Source organism: Drosophila hydei, unplaced genomic scaffold, assembly GCF_003285905.1.
Source record: "Drosophila hydei strain 15085-1641.00,03,60 unplaced genomic scaffold, DhydRS2 tig00000530-arrow-arrow-pilon, whole genome shotgun sequence".
Classification (NCBI taxonomy): domain Eukaryota; kingdom Metazoa; phylum Arthropoda; class Insecta; order Diptera; family Drosophilidae; genus Drosophila; species Drosophila hydei.
Window position 1 is genome coordinate 111,072 of NW_022045747.1, and position 21,137 is coordinate 132,208.

The following is a 21,137-nucleotide window of genomic DNA, read 5'->3' on the forward strand; positions in this document are numbered from 1 at the left end:
CCAATGTTTTTATTAAACTATTAAAACTAATGATTATATTTTTGTATTGAAGTTTACCTGTGATTTTATTTATTTTTGGATTATTTTGTTTTGTGTCAAATCGTAAGCATTTACTTTCTATACTTTTAAGTTTAGAATTTATTGGTCTTATTTTATTTTTTTTTATTATTTTTATATTTAAATATATTAAGTTATGAAAATTATTTTAGAATGATATTTTTAACTTTTAGTGTATGTGAAGGAGCTTATTATCAATTTTAGTTTCAATAATTCGAAATCATGGAAATGATTATTTTCAATCTTTTAGAATTATATAATGTTAAAATAATTTTTTTTTTAAATTTTTTAAGCCCTCTTTGTTTTATAAATAATATATTTTGAATGGTACAGGTTATATTATTTTTTATTAGATTTGTTATATTATTAATAAATAATTTTTTAAATTATTGAACAAGTATTTCATATTTTTTAGGGGGGGATATATTATCTTATGGGCTAATTTTGTTAAGTTTATGAATTTGTTCATTAATAATTATAGCAAGTGAAAGAGTTAATAAATATAATAATTATAAAAATTTATTTTTATTTAATATTGTTATATTAGTATTATTTTTAGTTTTAACTTTTAGAAGAATAAGATTATTTATATTTTATTTATTTTTTGAAAGAAGATTAATTCCAACTTTATTTTTAATTTTAGGGTGAGGGTATCAACCAGAAAGTTTACAAGCGGCGATTTATTTATTATTTTATACATTATTAGATTCTTTACCGATATTAATTGGTATTTTTTATATAATAAATAAAATAGGAAAAATAAATTTTTATTTAATAAATAATTTTATATTTAATTATGATTTATTATATTTTTGTATAATAAGTGCGTTTTTAGTAAAAATACCAATATTTTTAGTTCATTTATGATTGCCAAAAGATCATGTTGAAGCACCTGTATCAGGGTCAATAATTTTAGCAGGTATTTTATTAAAGTTAGGAGGTTATGGTATATTGCGAGTTATTAGAATTATACAACTTATAAACTTAAAATATATATTTGTTTGAATTAGAATTAGTTTAGTAGGAGGGGTTTTAGTTAGTTTAGTATGTTTACGCCAAACTGATTTAAAGGCTTTAATTGCGTATTCTTCTGTAGCTCATATAGGAATTGTATTAGCAGGGCTATTGACAATAAGATATTGAGGTTTATGTGGTTCTTATAGATTAATACTTGCTCATGGACTATATTCATCAGGGTTAGTTTGTTTAACCAATATTTCTTATGAACGTTTAAATTTTATACCTGTTATTTTTATTAAGATCAGCAAATATAGCTGCTCCTCCTACACTAAATTTATTAGGAGAAATTTTATTAATTAATAGAATTGTTTCTTGGTCATGAATTTCAATAATTATATTATCTTTGTTATCTTTTTTTAGAGCTGCTTATACCTTATAAAGAGTTAAACATGTATATTATGACTTTATTTAAATAGTATAATAAAAATACTAATTTGTGGTGTTAGTGATATGATGAATTCATTTTAGATCATGAAATATATATCAATTTGTAGAATTAGATTTATTAATTTAATTTTCATTAGAATAACATGTTTTATTTTAAGATTAAATTTTTTAATAAATGATAATTTATTTTATCGAGTGAGAAAGACGGACAAAGGCAGACCGACACAGCCAATCGGACACAAACAGACGGACACAGCCTGAAAGACGCAGAGAGATGGACAGCCATATACATACACAGATGGACGGACTCATGTAAACTGACACAGACTGGCAGTCACAGACAAATACAGGCGAAAACGGATAGACGGACACAGACAGACGGACACAAAAAGACGAACACAGACAAAAAGACAGGCACATACAGAAAGGCAGGCACATACAGACACAGACAGACGGATACATTCAAACACAGGCAAACCGCCACACACACAGACAGTCTGTCACAAATAGACAGACACGAACAGACTGGCAGAAATATACACACCTAGACAGACATATACATACACACGGATACAGACAGACGGACAAAAATAGACGGATAGAGATCGACAGACAGACGCTGAAAGACGGGAGGAAAGAGACGGTCTCAGGCAGACAGACGGACACAGGCAGGCAAATACAGACAGACACAGATGAACACAGACTAACAGACACAGACAGATAGACACACAGACACAGACAGACACAGAGAGACGGAGACACGTTGGCAGACAGACACAGAACGACGGGAACATAGAGTCGGTCATAGACAGACTGACACAGACAGAGGGACACCGAAAGACACACACAATCGAACACAAAGAGACGCACACAGACAGACGGACACAAACCGAAAGACGGGCATATACAGACACAGACAGACGGACACACGCAGACAGACTGTCACAAGCAGACATACACAGAAACACGGGCAAAGATAGACAGACCTAGATGGGCACGGACACAGACAGGCATATACAGACAGTAATACACAGTCAGACGTCAGTTTTGAAAACAACAAATACATAAGATTGAATTATAGCTACAGCAGATTCTAGAACTAATAAAGCAATTTGTTTAACTAATAAGAATGTTGAATTTCAGAAAATAGTATATCGAGAAGGTATTAATCAATAAGCTGAAGGAATTATTAAAAGTCCTAAAAATGTTCTGATTCAAATTAATGATAAACCGAAAATTGCTGATGGGTCAAATACAGAAAATAGATTTGTTATCATTTTCAATTTATTGAACTTAAATTAATATTTTTTAATTCGTTTGATTTAGGAGATGAAGGTATGTATGAATAATAATTTAATGAACAAAATAAAAATAATTGAGAAAGTAAAAAATAGTAAAAGTCATCTAATAGGGGCTATTTGACAAATTAAAAAATATTAAAAATTTAATAATTTTAGTTTTATATATTAATGTTATAAGTTTAACTAATTTTTTGACAAAAAGTAATCGTTAATTTACTATAAAATGGTTTTAGAGACCAGTACTTACTTTCAGTCATCTTGTGATGAATTTAGATTATTAGAAATTCACTTAATAAAATAGTTTACAGGAACTCTTTCAATTACAATAGGTATAAAACTTTGAATAGCCCCACAAATTTCTGAACATTGTCCGTAAAATAATCCTGGGCGGTTAATAAAAAAATGTGTTTGATTTAGGCGGCCAGGGGTTCCATCAACTTTTACACCTAAAGCGGGAATTGTTCAAGAATAAATTACATCCGCAGCAGTTACTAAGATTCGAATTTGAGAATTTATAGGTAAAACAATTTGATTACCAACATCTAAAAGACGGAATCCATCTGTTGTTAATTCATTTGTTGGAATTATATAAGAATCAAATTCAACGTTATTGAATTCTGAATATTCATAACTTCAGTATTATCGATGACCAATTCTCTTTAAAGTTACAGAAGGTTCATTAATTTCATCTAAAATGTATAAAAGTCGTAAAGAAGGGAAATGAAAAAGGAAGTAAAAAAATAGTTGCAGGAAGAATAGTTCAAATAATTTCAATTAATTGACCGTGTAAAAAAATCAATTTACATATTTATTGAAAAATAATGTAAATATAAGATATCCGACTAATACAGTAATTATTACTAAAATTAATAAGGCATGATCGTGAAAAAAAATTAACTGTTCTATTAAAGGAGAAGCACTATCTTGAGGACCTAAATTAGCTCATGTTGACATTAGTAACTTCTAATAAAAGTTAAATACTTTATATATGGAGCTTAAATCCATTGCACTAATCTGCCATATTAGAATGATTAATTAGTTAATAAAGGTAACTCAGAATATCTATGTTCAGCAGGTGGGGTATTTTGGTATCATTCAATTGAAGAGTTTAATTGAATAGGATAAATAACTTGTCGTTGTGATACAAGACTTTCTCAAATAATATAGAAAATAAATAAAATCCCTAAAAGTGAGATAGATGAACCAATTGTTTAAATTACATTTAACGTTGTGTAAGCGTCTAGGTAATCAGAATATCGACGAGGTATCCCAGATAATCCAAAAAAATAGATAAAACATAGTGAAAATGAGCAACTACATAGTATGTATCATGTAAAATAATACCAACTGAAGAATTGGCTAATACAACTCCTGTTAAACCTCCGACTGTGAATAAAAATACAAATCCTAAAGCTCATAAAATAGCATGGGAATATGTAAGTTGTGCTCTAAAACTAAAAATTTTGATACCTGTTAGAAACAGCAATAATTATAGTTGCAGATGTGAAGTAAGCTCGGGTATCTACATCTATTCCCATAGTGAATATATGGTGAGCTCAAACAATAAATCCAAGTAAACCAATTGCAAGTATGGCATAAATTATCCCTAAAGACCCAAAAGTTTCCTTTTTTCCTGATTCTTGACTAATAATATGACAAATTATTCCAAATCCTGGTAAAATTAAAATATAGACTTCAGGATGACCAAAAAATCAAAATAAATGTTGGTAAAGAATTGGGTCCCCTCCTCCGGCTGGGTCAAAAATGATGTATTTAAATTTCGGTCAGTTATTATTAGTAATAGCTCTGGCTAAAACTGGAAGTGACAATAATAACAAAAGTGCAGTAATTACAACTGATCAAACAAATAAAGGTATACGATCAAGAGTAATTCCTGTTGATCGTATATTAATTACAGTAGTGATAAAATTAACTGCCCCTAAAATTAAAGAAATTCCGGCTAAATGTAAAGAAAAAATAGCTAAATCTACAGAAGCTCCTCCATGAGCAATCCCTGATGATAGGGGTGGGTAAACAGTTCATCCTGTCCCAGCTCTGTTTTCAACTATACTTCTCACTAATAAAAGAGATAAAGAAGGATGAAGGTGTAAAACTCTGTTATTATTTATTCGAGGGAAAGCTATATCAGGAGCTCCTAATATTAAAGGAACTAATCAATTTCCAAATCCAATTATAATAGGTATTACTATAAAAAAATTATAACAAAAGCATGTGCAGTAACGATTACATTATAAATTTGATCATCTCCAATTAAAGCACCAGGATGGCCTAATTCGGCTCGGATTAGAATTCTTAATGATGTTTCTGCTATTCCCGCTCAAGCTGAGAAAATAAAATATAAAGTTCCAATATCTTTGTGATTTGTTGAAAATAATCATTGTCGCCATTAAGTGGCTGAAGTTTAGACGATAGATTGTAAATCTATTTATAAGAATTATTCTTCTTAATCAATTAAAAATAAAGGTCTTATAGTCAACAATTATATCAAACTGTAATTTTGAAAGTGTAAAATTTACAAAGGCTTAAAGGGTATTCCTATATTAACAGCTTTGAAGGCTATTAGTTTATTTAACTTAAAGCCTTAGCTTAAAATATTATATAAAACAATGAAATTAGGAATATACCAAAAATTAAAAAAAAAATGTTATTAATAAGTATAATTTTAAAATAAAATTATTGATTTGTTTTTTTTCGTAATAATTTAGTATAAATGCTGAGTAAAAATAAAGTGATTAATGCTGATATTAACATAATAAATAATTGAAAATATTGATTACAGAAAGTTATTTGTTGGATTAAAGCAATAACTCCACCTAATTTATTAGGAATAGAACGAAGGATGGCGTAAGCAAATAAAAAATATCATTCGGGTTGAAATTGGGCAGGAGTAACAAGAGGGTTAGCAGGGGAGGGTTATCCGGGTCTCCAAGTAAGTTTGGATTAACTAAAATTAAAGAAATTAGTAAAAAAAATTATAATAATAAAACCAACAATATCCTTAAGTAAAGTAAGGGTGAAAGGGGATTTTGTCTGTATTTGAATTTAATCCAATAGGGTTATTTGATCCAGTTTGGTGTAAAAATAATAAATGAATTATTGTTATTACTAAAACAATAAAAGGTAAAATGAAATGAAAAGTGAAGAATCGTGTTAAAGTTGTGTTATCAACTGCGAATCCACCTCAAATTCATTGTACTAAATCAAGTCCTAAGTAAGGTACTGCTGATAATAAATTTGTAATAACTGTTGCTCCTCAAAAAGATATTTGTCCTCAAGGTAATACGTATCCTATATAAGCAGTTCCTATTACAAGAAATAAAAGAATTACTCCAATTGTTCATGTTGGTGTAAATAAGTAAGATCCGTAATAAATTCCAAATCCAACATGTATATAAATACAAATAAAAAAAAGAGGCTCCGTTAGCATGTATAGTTCGTAGTAATCAACCATAATTTACATCTCGGCAAATATGATTTACTCTGTTAAAAGCTATATTAACGTCTGCTGTGTAATGTATGGCTAAAAATAAACCGTTTAAAATTTGAATAATTAAACAACCCTAATAATGGGGCGGGTAAATCAACTAATGCATTATTAGCAATTTTAAATAAGGGGTGTGAAGTTCGTAAAGGTTTGTTCATTAGTTTATTAAACGTAAAGGTCCCTTGAATATTTTTGTAATTTTTACAACAATTAAAGTAATTAACAAATAATTTATTAATAAAATTGTTACAAAATTTGTTGTGGAGTTATAAAGTTTATTAAGAGAAAGTGTATTTTCTGGAAAATAAGAGTAGATATTTAAAATATTTTGTATTTCGTTATTTATAAAAAAAAAATTAATATAATTTTTGTCGATAAATAAAAATACAAAAATTCTTAAAAATATAAAAGTAAAACAAATTAAGGTTAATTTAATAGATAAATTAAATATTTCATTAGAAGCTAAGGAGGTAACATAAATAAATAAAATTAGTATACCCCCTAAAAAAATTAAAAATAAAATATATGAAAATCAAAAAGTTTTGGTTATTATACCTGTAATTAAACAAATTAAAATTTTTTGAATTAATAAAGTTAAACCTATAGCTAATGGGTGAATTATATTAATGAAAATAATTGAAGAAAAAAAAATTGTTGCGTAAAGAATTAATTGAAGAATTTCAAGAGGTAGTTAATATAAAATATTAATTTTGGGGATTAATGAAAAAGAAATTCTTTTCTCTTGAAGTTTTAAAAGAAATAATCTTATTTTTGATTTACAAGACCAATGTTTTTATTAAACTATTAAAACTAATGATTATATTTTTGTATTGAAGTTTACCTGTGATTTTATTTATTTTTGGATTATTTTGTTTTGTGTCAAATCGTAAGCATTTACTTTCTATACTTTTAAGTTTAGAATTTATTGGTCTTATTTTATTTTTTTTATTATTTTTATATTTAAATATATTAAGTTATGAAAATTATTTTAGAATGATATTTTTAACTTTTAGTGTATGTGAAGGAGCTTATTATCAATTTTAGTTTCAATAATTCGAAATCATGGAAATGATTATTTTCAATCTTTTAGAATTATATAATGTTAAAATAATTTTTTTTTTGAATTTTTAAGCCCTCTTTGTTTTATAAATAATATATTTTGAATGGTACAGGTTATATTATTTTTTATTAGATTTGTTATATTATTAATAAAATTTTTTTAAATTATTGAACAAGTATTTCATATTTTTTAGGGGGGGATATATTATCTTATGGGCTAATTTTGTTAAGTTTATGAATTTGTTCATTAATAAGTATAGCAAGTGAAAGAGTTAATAAATATAATAATTATACAAATTTATTTTTATTAAATATTGTTATATTAGTAATATTTTTAGTTTTAACTTTTAGAAGAATAAGATTATTTATATTTTATTTATTTTTTGAAAGAAGATTAATTCCAACTTTATTTTTAATTTTAGTGTGAGGGTATCAACCAGAACGTTTATTTATTATTTTATATATTATTAGTTTCTTTACCGATATTAATAAATAAAATAGGAAAAATAAATTTTTATTTAATAAATAATTTTATATTTAATTATGATTTATTATATTTTTGTATAATAAGTGCGTTTTTAGTAAAAATACCAATATTTTTAGTTCATTTATGATTGCCAAAAGATCATGTTGAAGCACCTGTTTCAGGGTCAATAATTTTAGCAGGTATTATATTAAAGTTAGGAGGTTATGGTATATTGCGAGTTATTAGAATTATACAACTTATAAACTTAAAATATATATTTGTTTGAATTAGAATTAGTTTAGTAGGAGGGGTTTTAGTTAGTTTAGTATGTTTACGCCAAATTGATTTAAAGGCTTTTATTGCGTATTCTTCTGTAGCTCATATAGGAATTGTATTAGCAGGGCTATTGACAATAAGATATTGAGGTTCTTGCTCATGGACTATATTCATCAGGGTTAGTTAATAAAGGTAACTCAGAATATCTATGTTCAGCAGGTGGGGTATTTTGGTATCATTCAATTGAAGAGTTTAATTGAATAGGATAAATAACTTGTCGTTGTGATACAAGACTTTCTCAAATAATATAGAAAATAAATAAAATCCCTAAAAGTGAGATAGATGAACCAATTGTTTAGGTCTAGGTAATCAGAATATCGACGAGGTATCCCAGCTAATCCAAAAAAATGTTGAGAAAAAAAAGTAAGATTTACTCCAATAAGTATAATGATAAATTGACTTTTTAATCATTTATTATTTAATTTTAACCCGGTAAATAAAGGGTATCAATGAACAAATCTTACTATAATTGCAAATACAGCTCCTATAGATAAAACATAGTGAAAATGAGCAACTACATAGTATGTATCATGTAAAATAATACCAACTGAAGAATTGGCTAATACAACTCCTGTTAAACCTCCGACTGTGAATAAAAATACAAATCCTAAAGCTCATAAAATAGCATGGGAATATGTAAGTTGTGCTCTAAAACTAAAAATTTTGATACCTGTTAGAAACAGCAATAATTATAGTTGCAGATGTGAAGTAAGCTCGGGTATCTACATCTATTCCCATAGTGAATATATGGTGAGCTCAAACAATAAATCCAAGTAAACCAATTGCAAGTATGGCATAAATTATCCCTAAAGACCCTAAAGTTTCCTTTTTTCCTGATTTCTTGACTAATAATATGAGAAATTATTCCAAATCCTGGTAAAATTAAAATATAGACTTCAGGATGACCAAAAAATCAAAATAAATGTTGGTAAAGAATTGGATCCCCTCCTCCGGCTGAGTCAAAAATGATGTATTTAAATTTCGGTCAGTTATTATTAGTAATAGCTAAAACTGGAAGTGACAATAATAACAAAAGTGCAGTAATTACATCTGATCAAACAAATAAAGGTATACGATCAAGAGTAATTCCTGTTGATCGTATATTAATTACAGTAATGATAAAATTAACTGCCCCTAAAATTAAAGAAATTCCGGCTAAATATAAAGAAAAAATAGCTAAATCTACAGAAGCTCCTCCATGAGCAATCCCTGATGATAGGGGTGGGTAAACAGTTCATCCTGTCCCAGCTCCGTTTTCAACTATACTTCTCACTAATAAAAGAGATAAAGAAGGATGAAGGTGTAAAACTCTTATATTATTTATTCGAGGGAAAGCTATATCAGGAGCTCCTAATATTAAAGGAACTAATCAATTTCCAAATCCAATTATAATAGGTATTACTATAAAAAAAATTATAACAAAAGCATGTGCAGTAACGATTACATTATAAATTTGATCATCTCCAATTAAAGCACCAGGATGGCCTAATTCGGCTCGGATTAGAATTCTTAATGATGTTTCTACTATTCCCACTCAAGCTCTGAAAATAAAATATAAAGTTCCAATATCTTTGTGATTTGTTGAAAATAATCATTGTCGCCATTAAGTGGCTGAAGTTTAGACGATAGATTGTAAATCTATTTATAAGAATTATTCTTCTTAATCAATTAAAAATAAAGGTCTTATAGTCAACAATTATATCAAACTGCAATTTTGAAAGTGTAAAATTTACAAAGGCTTAAAGGGTATTCCTATATTAACAGCTTTGAAGGCTATTAGTTTATTTAACTTAAAGCCTTAGCTTAAAATATTATATAAAACAATGAAATTAGGAATATACCAAAAATTAAAAAAAAAATGTTATTAATAAGTATAATTTTATAATAAAATTATTGATTTGTTTTTTTTTTTCGTAATAATTTAGTATAAATGCTGAGTAAAAATAAAGTGATTAATGCTGTTATTAACATAATAAATAATTGAAAATATTGATTACAGAAAGTTATTTGTTGGATTAAAGCAATAACTTCACCTAATTTATTAGGAATAGAACGAAGGATGGCGTAAGCAAATAAAAAATATCATTCGGGTTGAAATTGGGCAGGAGTAACAAGAGGGTTAGCAGGGGAGGGTTATCCGGGTCTCCAAGTAAGTTTGGATTAACTAAAATTAAAGAAATTAGTAAAAAAAATTATAATAATAAAACCAACAATATCCTTAAGTAAAGTAAGGGTGAAAGGGGATTTTGTCTGTATTTGAATTTAATCCAATAGGGTTATTTGATCCAGTTTGGTGTAAAAATAATAAATGAATTATTGTTATTGCTAAAACAATAAAAGGTAAAATGAAATGAAAAGTGAAGAATCGTGTTAAAGTTGTGTTATCAACTGCGAATCCACCTCAAATTCATTGTACTAAATCAAGTCCTAAGTAAGGTACTGCTGATAATAAATTTGTAATAACTGTTGCTCCTCAAAAAGATATTTGTCCTCAAGGTAATACGTATCCTATATAAGCAGTTCCTATTACAAGAAATAAAAGAATTACTCCAATTGTTCATGTTGGGGTAAATAAGTAAGATCCGTAATAAATTCCAAATCCAACATGTATATAAATACAAATAAAAAAAAGAGGCTCCGTTAGCATGTATAGTTCGTAGTAATCAACCATAATTTACATCTCGGCAAATATGATTTACTCTGTTAAAAGCTATATTAACGTCTGCTGTGTAATGTATGGCTAAAAATAAACCGTTTAAAATTTGAATAATTAAACAACCCTAATAATGGGGCGGGTAAATCACCTAATGCATTATTAGCCATTTTAAATAAGGGGTGTGAAGTTCGTAAAGGTTTGTTCATTAGTTTATTAAACGTAAAGGTCCCTTGAATATTTTTGTAATTTTTACAACAATTAAAGTAATTAACAAATAATTTATTAATAAAATTGTTACAAAATTTGTTGTGGAGTTATAAAGTTTATTAAGAGAAAGTGTATTTTCTGGAAAATAATATTTTGTATTTCGTTATTTATAAAAAAAAAATTAATATAATTTTTGTCGATAAATAAAAATACAAAAATTCTTAAAAATATAAAAGTAAAACAAATTAAGGTTAATTTAATAGATAAATTAAATATTTCATTAGAAGCTAAGGAGGTAACATAAATAAATAAAACTAGTATACCCCCCTAAAAAAATTAAAAATAAAATATATGAAAATCAAAAAGTTTTGGTTATTATACCTGTAATTAAACAAATTAAAATTGTTTGAATTAATAAAGTTAAACCTATAGCTAATGGGTGAATTATATTAATGAAAATAATTGAAGTAAAAAAAATTATTGCGTAAAGAATTAATTGAAGAATTTCAAGAGGTAGTTAATATAAAATATTAATTTTGGGGATTAATGAAAAAGAAATTCTTTTCTCTTGAAGTTTTAAAAGAAATAATCTTATTTTTGATTTACAAGACCAATGTTTTTATTAAACTATTAAAACTAATGATTATATTTTTGTATTGAAGTTTACCTGTGATTTTATTTATTTTTGGGTTATTTTGTTTTATGTCAAATCGTACGCATTTACTTTCTATACTTTTAAGTTTAGAATTTATTGGTCTTATTTTATTTTTTTTTATTATTTTTATATTTAAATATATTAAGTTATGAAAATTATTTTAGAATGATATTTTTAACTTTTAGTGTATGTGAAGGAGCTTATTATCAATTTTAGTTTCAATAATTCGAAATCATGGAAATGATTATTTTCAATCTTTTAGAATTATATAATGTTAAAATAAATTTTTTTTTGAATCTTTAAGCCCTCTTTGTTTTATAAATAATATATTTTGAATGGTACAGGTTATATTATTTTTTATTAGATTTGTTTATTATTAATAAAAATTTTTTAAATTATTGAACAAGTATTTCATATTTTTTAGGGGGGGATATATCATCTTATGGGCTAATTTTGTTAAGTTTATGAATTTGTTCATTAATAATTATAGCAAGTGAAAGAGTTAATAAATATAATAATTATACAAATTTATTTTTATTAAATATTGTTATATTAGTAATATTTTTAGTTTTAACTTTTAGAAGAATAAGATTATTTATATTTTATTTATTTTTTGAAAGAAGATTAATTCCAACTTTATTTTTAATTTTAGTGTGAGGGTATCAACCAGAACGTTTATTTATTATTTTATACATTATTAGTTTCTTTACCGATATTAATAAATAAAATAGGAAAAATAAATTTTTATTTAATAAATAATTTTATATTTAATTATGATTTATTATATTTTTGTATAATAAGTGCGTTTTTAGTAAAAATACCAATATTTTTAGTTCATTTATGATTGCCAAAAGATCATGTTGAAGCACCTGTTTCAGGGTCAATAATTTTAGCAGGTATTATATTAAAGTTAGGAGGTTATGGTATATTGCGAGTTATTAGAATTATACAACTTATAAACTTAAAATATATATTTGTTTGAATTAGAATTAGTTTAGTAGGAGGGGTTTTAGTTAGTTTAGTATGTTTACGCCAAATTGATTTAAAGGCTTTTATTGCGTATTCTTCTGTAGCTCATATAGGAATTGTATTAGCAGGGCTATTGACAATAAGATATTGAAGTTCTTGCTCATGGACTATATTCATCAGGGTTAGTTAATAAAGGTAACTCAGAATATCTATGTTCAGCAGGTGGGGTATTTTGGTATCATTCAATTGAAGAGTTTAATTGAATAGGATAAATAACTTGTCGTTGTGATACAAGACTTTCTCAAATAATATAGAAAATAAATAAAATCCCTAAAAGTGAGATAGATGAACCAATTGTTTAGGTCTAGGTAATCAGAATATCGACGAGGTATCCCAGCTAATCCAAAAAAATGTTGAGAAAAAAAAGTAAGATTTACTCCAATAAGTATAATGATAAATTGACTTTTTAATCATTTATTATTTAATTTTAACCCGGTAAATAAAGGGTATCAATGAACAAATCTTACTATAATTGCAAATACAGCTCCTATAGATAAAACATAGTGAAAATGAGCAACTACATAGTATGTATCATGTAAAATAATACCAACTGAAGAATTGGCTAATACAACTCCTGTTAAACCTCCGACTGTGAATAAAAATACAAATCCTAAAGCTCATAAAATAGCATGGGAATATGTAAGTTGTGCTCTAAAACTAAAAATTTTGATACCTGTTAGAAACAGCAATAATTATAGTTGCAGATGTGAAGTAAGCTCGGGTATCTACATCTATTCCCATACTGAATATATGGTGAGCTCAAACAATAAATCCAAGTAAACCAATTGCAAGTATGGCATAAATTATCCCTAAAGACCCAAAAGTTTCCTTTTTTCCTGATTCTTGACTAATAATATGACAAATTATTCCAAATCCTGGTAAAATTAAAATATAGACTTCAGGATGACCAAAAAATCAAAATAAATTTTGGTAAAGAATTGGGTCCTCTCCTCCGGCTGGGTCAAAAATGATGTATTTAAATTTCGGTCAGTTATTATTAGTAATAGCTCTGGCTAAAACTGGAAGTGACAATAATAACAAAAGTGCAGTAATTACAACTGATCAAACAAATAAAGGTATACGATCAAGAGTAATTCCTGTTGATCGTATATTAATTACAGTAGTGATAAAATTAACTGCCCCTAAAATTAAAGAAATTCCGGCTAAATGTAAAGAAAAAATAGCTAAATCTACAGAAGCTCCTCCATGAACAATCCCTGATGATAGGGGTGGGTAAACAGTTCATCCTGTCCCAGCTCTGTTTTCAACTATACTTCTCACTAATAAAAGAGATAAAGAAGGATGAAGGTGTAAAACTCTGTTATTATTTATTCGAGGGAAAGCTATATCAGGAGCTCCTAATATTAAAGGAACTAATCAATTTCCAAATCCAATTATAATAGGTATTACTATAAAAAAATTATAACAAAAGCATGTGCAGTAACGATTACATTATAAATTTGATCATCTCCAATTAAAGCACCAGGATGGCCTAATTCGGCTCGGATTAGAATTCTTAATGATGTTTCTGCTATTCCCGCTCAAGCTCAGAAAATAAAATATAAAGTTCCAATATCTTTGTGATTTGTTGAAAATAATCATTGTCGCCATTAAGTGGCTGAAGTTTAGGCGATAGATTGTAAATCTATTTATAAGAATTATTCTTCTTAATCAATTAAAAAAATAAAGGTCTTATAGTCAACAATGATATCAAACTGCAATTTTGAAGGTGTAAAATTTACTAAGGCTTAAAGGGTATTCCTATATTTACAGCTTTGAAGGCTATTAGTTTATTTAACTTAAAGCCTTAGCTTAAAATATTATATAAAATAAGGAAATTAGGAATATACCAAAAATTAAAAAAAATGTTATTAATAAATATAATTTTATAACAACATTATTAATTTGTCAATTTGATACTCAATTATTTTCATAATAATTTAATATAAATGCTGAGTAACAAATTCGTAAATAAAAAAATAAAGTAATTAATGCTGATATTAGTATAATAAATAATTGAAAATATTGTCTACAAAAAGTTATTTGTTGAATTACGATTCATTTAGGGAAAAATCCTAAAAATGGGGGTAATCCTCCTAAAGATAAAAAATTTGTAAATAAAGTAAATTTTACTATTTTATTTTGAGAAAATCAAGAAAATAATTGATTTAAATGGAATAATTTAAAAATATTAAATATAAAAGTTAAAGTAAAAGATAAAAATGAATAAAATAAAAAGTAAATAAATCAAACTGATTCACTAATTATTAAAGCTCTTAGCATTCATCCTAAATGGTTAATTGAAGAATAGGCTATTAATTTTCGTAAAGAAGTTTGGTTTAACCCTCCTAAGGCCCCAACAACAACTGATAAAATTACACTAACTAATAAAAGATTTTTTAAATTTAAATAGGAAATTAGCATTAAAGGGGCAATTTTTTGTCAAGTTATTAATAAAAGTGCGTTTATTCATGTTAAACCTTCTATTAAATTTGGGAATCAAAAATGAAAAGGAGCTGCTCCTCTTTTTATTAACAAGGTCGATAAAATAATTATAGAAATAAAAGATCTATTTGTTTCATAATTTATGTTATTCTTTAATATTAACAAAATTACAAAAAATAATAATACAGTTGAAGCAAGAGCTTGAGTTAAAAAATACCTTAAAGAAGCTTTAGTAGATTTTAAATTATTACTATCTCTTATAAGGGGGATAAAAGACAATAAATTAATTTCAAGACCTATTCAAGCTCCTAATCAAGAATTAGAAGTAACTGTAATTAAAGTTCCGATAATTATTATTAATACAAATAAAATTTTTGAAGAATTATTAAAAATTAAAAAGAAAAGGATTAAAACCTTTATAAATGGGGTATGAACCCAGTAGCTTAATTAGCTTATTTTTTTAAATTATTTTATTTTAGTGTACGATGCACAAAAGTTTTTGATACTTTTAGAAATAGTTTAATTCTATTAGATATAAATTCTTTCCAAAAAAAACAATAAAAGTTATTAATGAATGTAGAATACTACATTATTTACCCTATCAAGGTAATCCTTTTATCAGACAATTCATTATTAATAGCTTTCGATACGTTTTTTTTTTTTTTTATTGCACTTTTTTTGTAAATATTGATTTTTTTTAAAAAATAACTTTTTTAATTAAATAATACTTTATAGTAATTTAAAAAAAAAAAAATAAATATATTGTGGATAATTATAATTTTCTATATAGATATATATATTAATGTAAATTTTCAATAATATATAAATATATAAATATATAATAATTTATAAAAATTATATAAATTTATATAAATTAAAATAATATTTAGATAAATCTTTTAAATATAGATTTTTTTTACTATAAATGTAATGATTTTTGGATTGCGAAATTTTTTATTTAAATTGTTAACTATATAATAATATATTAAATATTTATATATATATATATTATCTATTAATCTAGATCTAGTATATAAAATTTTTTTAAAAAAATTATAAATTTTAATATAAATAAGTTTTCTTTTTTACTAATTTTTTAAAATTACAAAAAAAAAAAAAAAGGGGGAAAGAATTTTTATAAGTAACAAAATTGCTGTTATTTACTTATTCTTTTTGAAGTTATTAAATTATTAAATGTTAATTATTTTTGTGAAATTTTAATATTTTTTTTATTTTTAAATTATTAATTATTTTATAAATTTTAAAATTGTTAAAAATTTTTATAAATTTGTTAGTTTATAAAAATTTATGATTTTTATGAGTTATTAAATTTTAATTTTAATTAAAATTAAAATTAACTAAAATGTAATATTTAAAATGATATTATCTTAAAAATTTTTTTGAGATTTTTTTTCATTAAAATAGTAGATAATGATTAAATTTAATAATTTTTTTTTTAAATATTATAATAATTTATAAAGGGGTCATTTATATTATCAGATTTAGTGATTATCATTAATTATTTAAATAAAATAAAAATTTTTAGGAATAAATTATTATTATAAATTATTTAATTAATTAAAATTTATAAAATTTTTATGAATATTTATTAAATTAATATTTTAAAGTTTTATTTTGGCTTAAAAATTTGTTATTAATTTGATTTATATGTAAATTTTTGTATGAAATTTTATTAATTTTAAAAATTAATAAATTATTTATAGCCGCAGTAATTAATTTTATAAATTAAAGATATTTAGATATAGTAATATTAAAGAGTACAGATAAAATTGGTGCCAGCAATCGCGGTTACACTAATTGTACAAATGAATTTTTTCGGTAAAAGTTAAATTAAATTTTGTTAAATATAATTAAATTTATTAAGTGAAATTTTAAATTTAAATTTTTTATAAAATATATAATTGAAACTTGAAAATTTTAATAAAAAACTAGGATTAGATACCCTATTATTTAAAATGTAAATATTAATACTTAAGTAGTAGTAGTTATGTTCTTAAAAACTTAAAAAATTTGGCGGTATTTTAGTCTATCCAGAGTAACCTGTTTTGTAATCGATAATCCACGATGGACCTTACTTAAATCAATCAGTTTATATACCGTCGTTATCAGAATATTTTATAAGAATAATAATATTCAATAATTATTATCAAAATTCATATCAGATCAAGGTGTAGCTTATATCTATGTAATAATGGGTTACAATAAATTAATTTAAACGGATAAAATTATGAAAAAATTTTTGAAGGTGGATTTGGTTGTAAAATTATAAAGATTAATAATTTGATTTTAGCTCTAAAATATGTACACATCGCCCGTCGCTCTTATTATTAAGGTAAGATAAGTCGTAACATAGTAGATGTACTGGAAAGTGTATCTAGAATGACAATTTAAAGCTTATTTAGTAAAGCATTTCATTTACATTGAAAAGATTTTTGTGCAAATCAATATAAATTGATTAGATTTTATTTATTAATTTTATTTATTTTAATTTAAAATATTAAAAATAATTTTATAGCAAAAAGTTTTAGTATTGTTTAAAGAAAAAATAAATTTAATAATAGTTTAATAGTATTGTAAAAGAAAATTGAAATAATTTGAAAAATTTTTATTTTAAAAGAAAATTTACTTTCTTGTACCTTGTGTATCAGTGTTTATTAAATAAAAAATATTGAAAATATTTTTATCGATTTTAAAAGAGTTAATATAATATATAAGTTAATGTAATAAAATTATTTATAATATTATATTAGAAATGAAATGTTATTCGTTTTTAAAGGTATCTAGTTTTTCAAGACATGAATTTAATTCAGAATTTTTAAATTCATTTAATAATTTTTAAATTAAATGATTTATAAATTTAATATTTTATGGGATAAGCTATAAAATAAAGTTTTATAAATAATAAATAAATTTAATAAATATATGCTTAGAATTAGCAATTGTTTACAATTATGTTATAATTTATTTTATAAAATAAATTATTTATTATATTTTAATTATTTATTGAAATATTAATTTTAATTTTTAAAATTAAGTAATAATGATAAAATTAGTATATTATATTGTAAAGATAAATTTAAATGAAAAGATATTCAATTTAGAGGTTTATTAGAGACTGACTTAAAACTTAGAGGTGTTACTTATCATCTTATATGTACCATACTTTCTATCGATATATCATATCGCATTGTAACGGATGATATTCTTCAACACCCTTCCTCAATGCGATCATGATTACAAAATGTATCATTTTAATCCTAGCATTACAGTAAATTTCTCATGTTTGACTTTACATAAATTCTTCGTCAATACATCTGATATCATTTCATCTGTGGGAATGTACTTTATATCTATTACTTTATTTTTGTACATTTCCCTTACAAAATGGTATTTTATTTCAATATGCTTGCTACGCGAATGAAATTTTGCATCTTTAGCAAGGCATTGTGCGCTCTGATTATCACTATAAATCAGCACCTTTGCCATCGGCCCGAGCTCCATTTCGTTGATCAATTTTCTAACGTATACCGCCTCCTTGGCTGCCGTAGAAAGTGCCACATACTCGGCCTCTGTGCTACTGAGGGCGACCAAATTCTGCTTCTTTGATTCCCAAGAGACTGCTGCTCCAGCAAGGTAGAATGACCAACCCGTAAAAGACTTCCGATCGTTGCTGTCGCCAGCCCAGTCTGCATCAACATAACAGTGGATAGGCACACCCGTTTTGTTATAGTGTAGTTTCAAATATGAGGTACCTTTTAGATATCTCAATACCCGTTTGGCTGCAACCTCATGCTCCTTGTGCGGATCTGCATTTCCCTGCGCCAGCTTGGCCACAGAGTGTATTATATCTGGCCGTGTTGTCAACGCCAAATACAATAGCGAACCAATGAGCGATTGATAGCGTGTTTTATCCACCTGGCCGCAGTCAACATCATCGCACTTCATCTGGAAACCAATTTCCAACGGAGTCGCGCTTGACTTGCAGTCTTGCATGCCGTAATCATTTAGTAGTTCTTCAATGTACTGTTTATGGCCTATGGAGAGACTACCAGTCTTGCCATCTCGCTCAATTTCCATTCCCAAAAAATAGTGCAGTTCACCACCATCGACCACATCGAATTTGTTTGATATGAGCTGCTTAATGTGGGCCACATCTTCTTCTCTGGTACATGCTAGTATAAAATCGTCAACATATACAACAATAATATTTAAATACCCTTTGATCTTGTTTGTATAAATGCATGGTTCACTAGCACATGGGACGAAACCAATCTCCAAAAGAGTACTCTCTAGCTTTTGGTTCCACTCCCGACCGCTCTGTTTCAAGCCGTACAACGATTTCTTCAGCTTCAGTACGCGCTTGGGATGATCAGCGTCGATAAAGCCCTCTGGTTGTCGCATATACACATCATCGCGTAGCTCGCTGTTCAGGTATGCTGCAGAGACATCCATCTGATGCAGGTGCATCTCGTTCTCGACAGCTAACGCAATCACTAATCTGATTGAGGAGTAACGTGCAACTGGAGAGAACGTTTCCGTGTAGTTAACTCCGTATTGCTGTCCGCACCCTTTCGCGACCAATCTAGCTTTAAAACGCTGAACGTTGCCATACTCATCACGCTTGGTGGTAAAAACCCATTTACAACCAATAACTTTTTCGCCTGCAGGAAGATCGACCAGACTCCATGTCTCAATGTTTTTCAGGCTGTCATACTCCTTCTGCATCGCCGATTTCCAGTTTTCAGATTGTTCTGACCGAAATGCCTCCCTAACACATGTGGGAACAACAACATTTCGAGCGTCTAGTACATTCAGAACATTGTACTCTTTTCGTGGACGACCTAGACGCCCAGTGCGAACAATTCGTGGTCTCCCTGGACCTCTTTTGCCTGTCACCTGCTCCTCCTCAGCATCTTCGTCACCACTTTGACACTGCCCATCAACAGTTGGACTTTGCTGCTGCTCATCAGGATCGTGACTTTCATCATTTTGCTCGCAACTAAGTTTTTCATCTGGCTCGAGGATTAGCACATCTGGCTCATGTGATGACCCTTGATCGTGCTCCAATCCTTTCCTGAACTTGTGCTCTAAAAACACAACATCTCGGGATAACACAACGCTTCTTTTGACAGGGTTGTACAGACGATAAGCTTTGGCAGTTTCAGAGTAACCTACCAGTATATGCCGCTCGCCTTTTGCTGAAAACTTGTTTTTATGCTTTTTATTTAATACAATAGCTTCCATTCCAAATACTTTTAGATGAGATACGCTCGGTTTTTTCCCATACCAATCCTCATATGGAGTTTTGCCAATCAAGGCTGCAGTTTCAGCCCTATTGCGTAGATACGCAGCCGTCATTATCGCCTCTCCCCAAAAAGATTCACCAACTCCAGCATGCACCATCATACTTCGCGCCATCTCCACCAGTGTTCTGTTGGCGCGTTCCGCCACACCATTTTGTTGTGGAGTGGGGGGAACAGTTAGTTGTCTTTTATACCATGGCTTGATAAGAATTTTTCAAATGTACCGCTCAGGTACTCACGCCCGTTGTCGCTTCTTATGGCTTTTATGCGTTTTCCAGTTTGATTTTCAGCTAATTTTTTAAAGTCTTTGAATTTCTCAAATACATCACTTTTATGTTTTAGCACGTACACCGACATATAACGCGATTTATCGTCAATGAATGTTGCAAAATAACGCGCTCCACCTTGTGATGCCGTACGCATAGGACCACATATGTCTGTATGAACTAAAGCTAGTAATTCTTTTGAGCGATTTTCTGATACTTTGGGAAACTTCTTCACGCAAATTTTACTTTTTGCACACGTTTCGCACACAAAGTCATTTGTATTACACACACTAGCTGGAAGTCCATTAACCATGCCCTGTTTAATCATTTTATTTAGGCTATCGAAATTTAGATGCCCGAACCGATCATGCCATTTCACCAATTGATTCATATTTGCATTTACATTAGCTGCAACTACTGTTTT

General features: G+C 27.0%; 1 pseudogene; it reads right to left on the reverse strand.

Moving 5' to 3' along the window:
• Positions 1-6,427: 6,427 nt before the first annotated feature.
• Positions 6,428-6,946, reverse strand: LOC115483160 (annotated as a pseudogene).
• Positions 6,947-21,137: the final 14,191 nt, after the last annotated feature.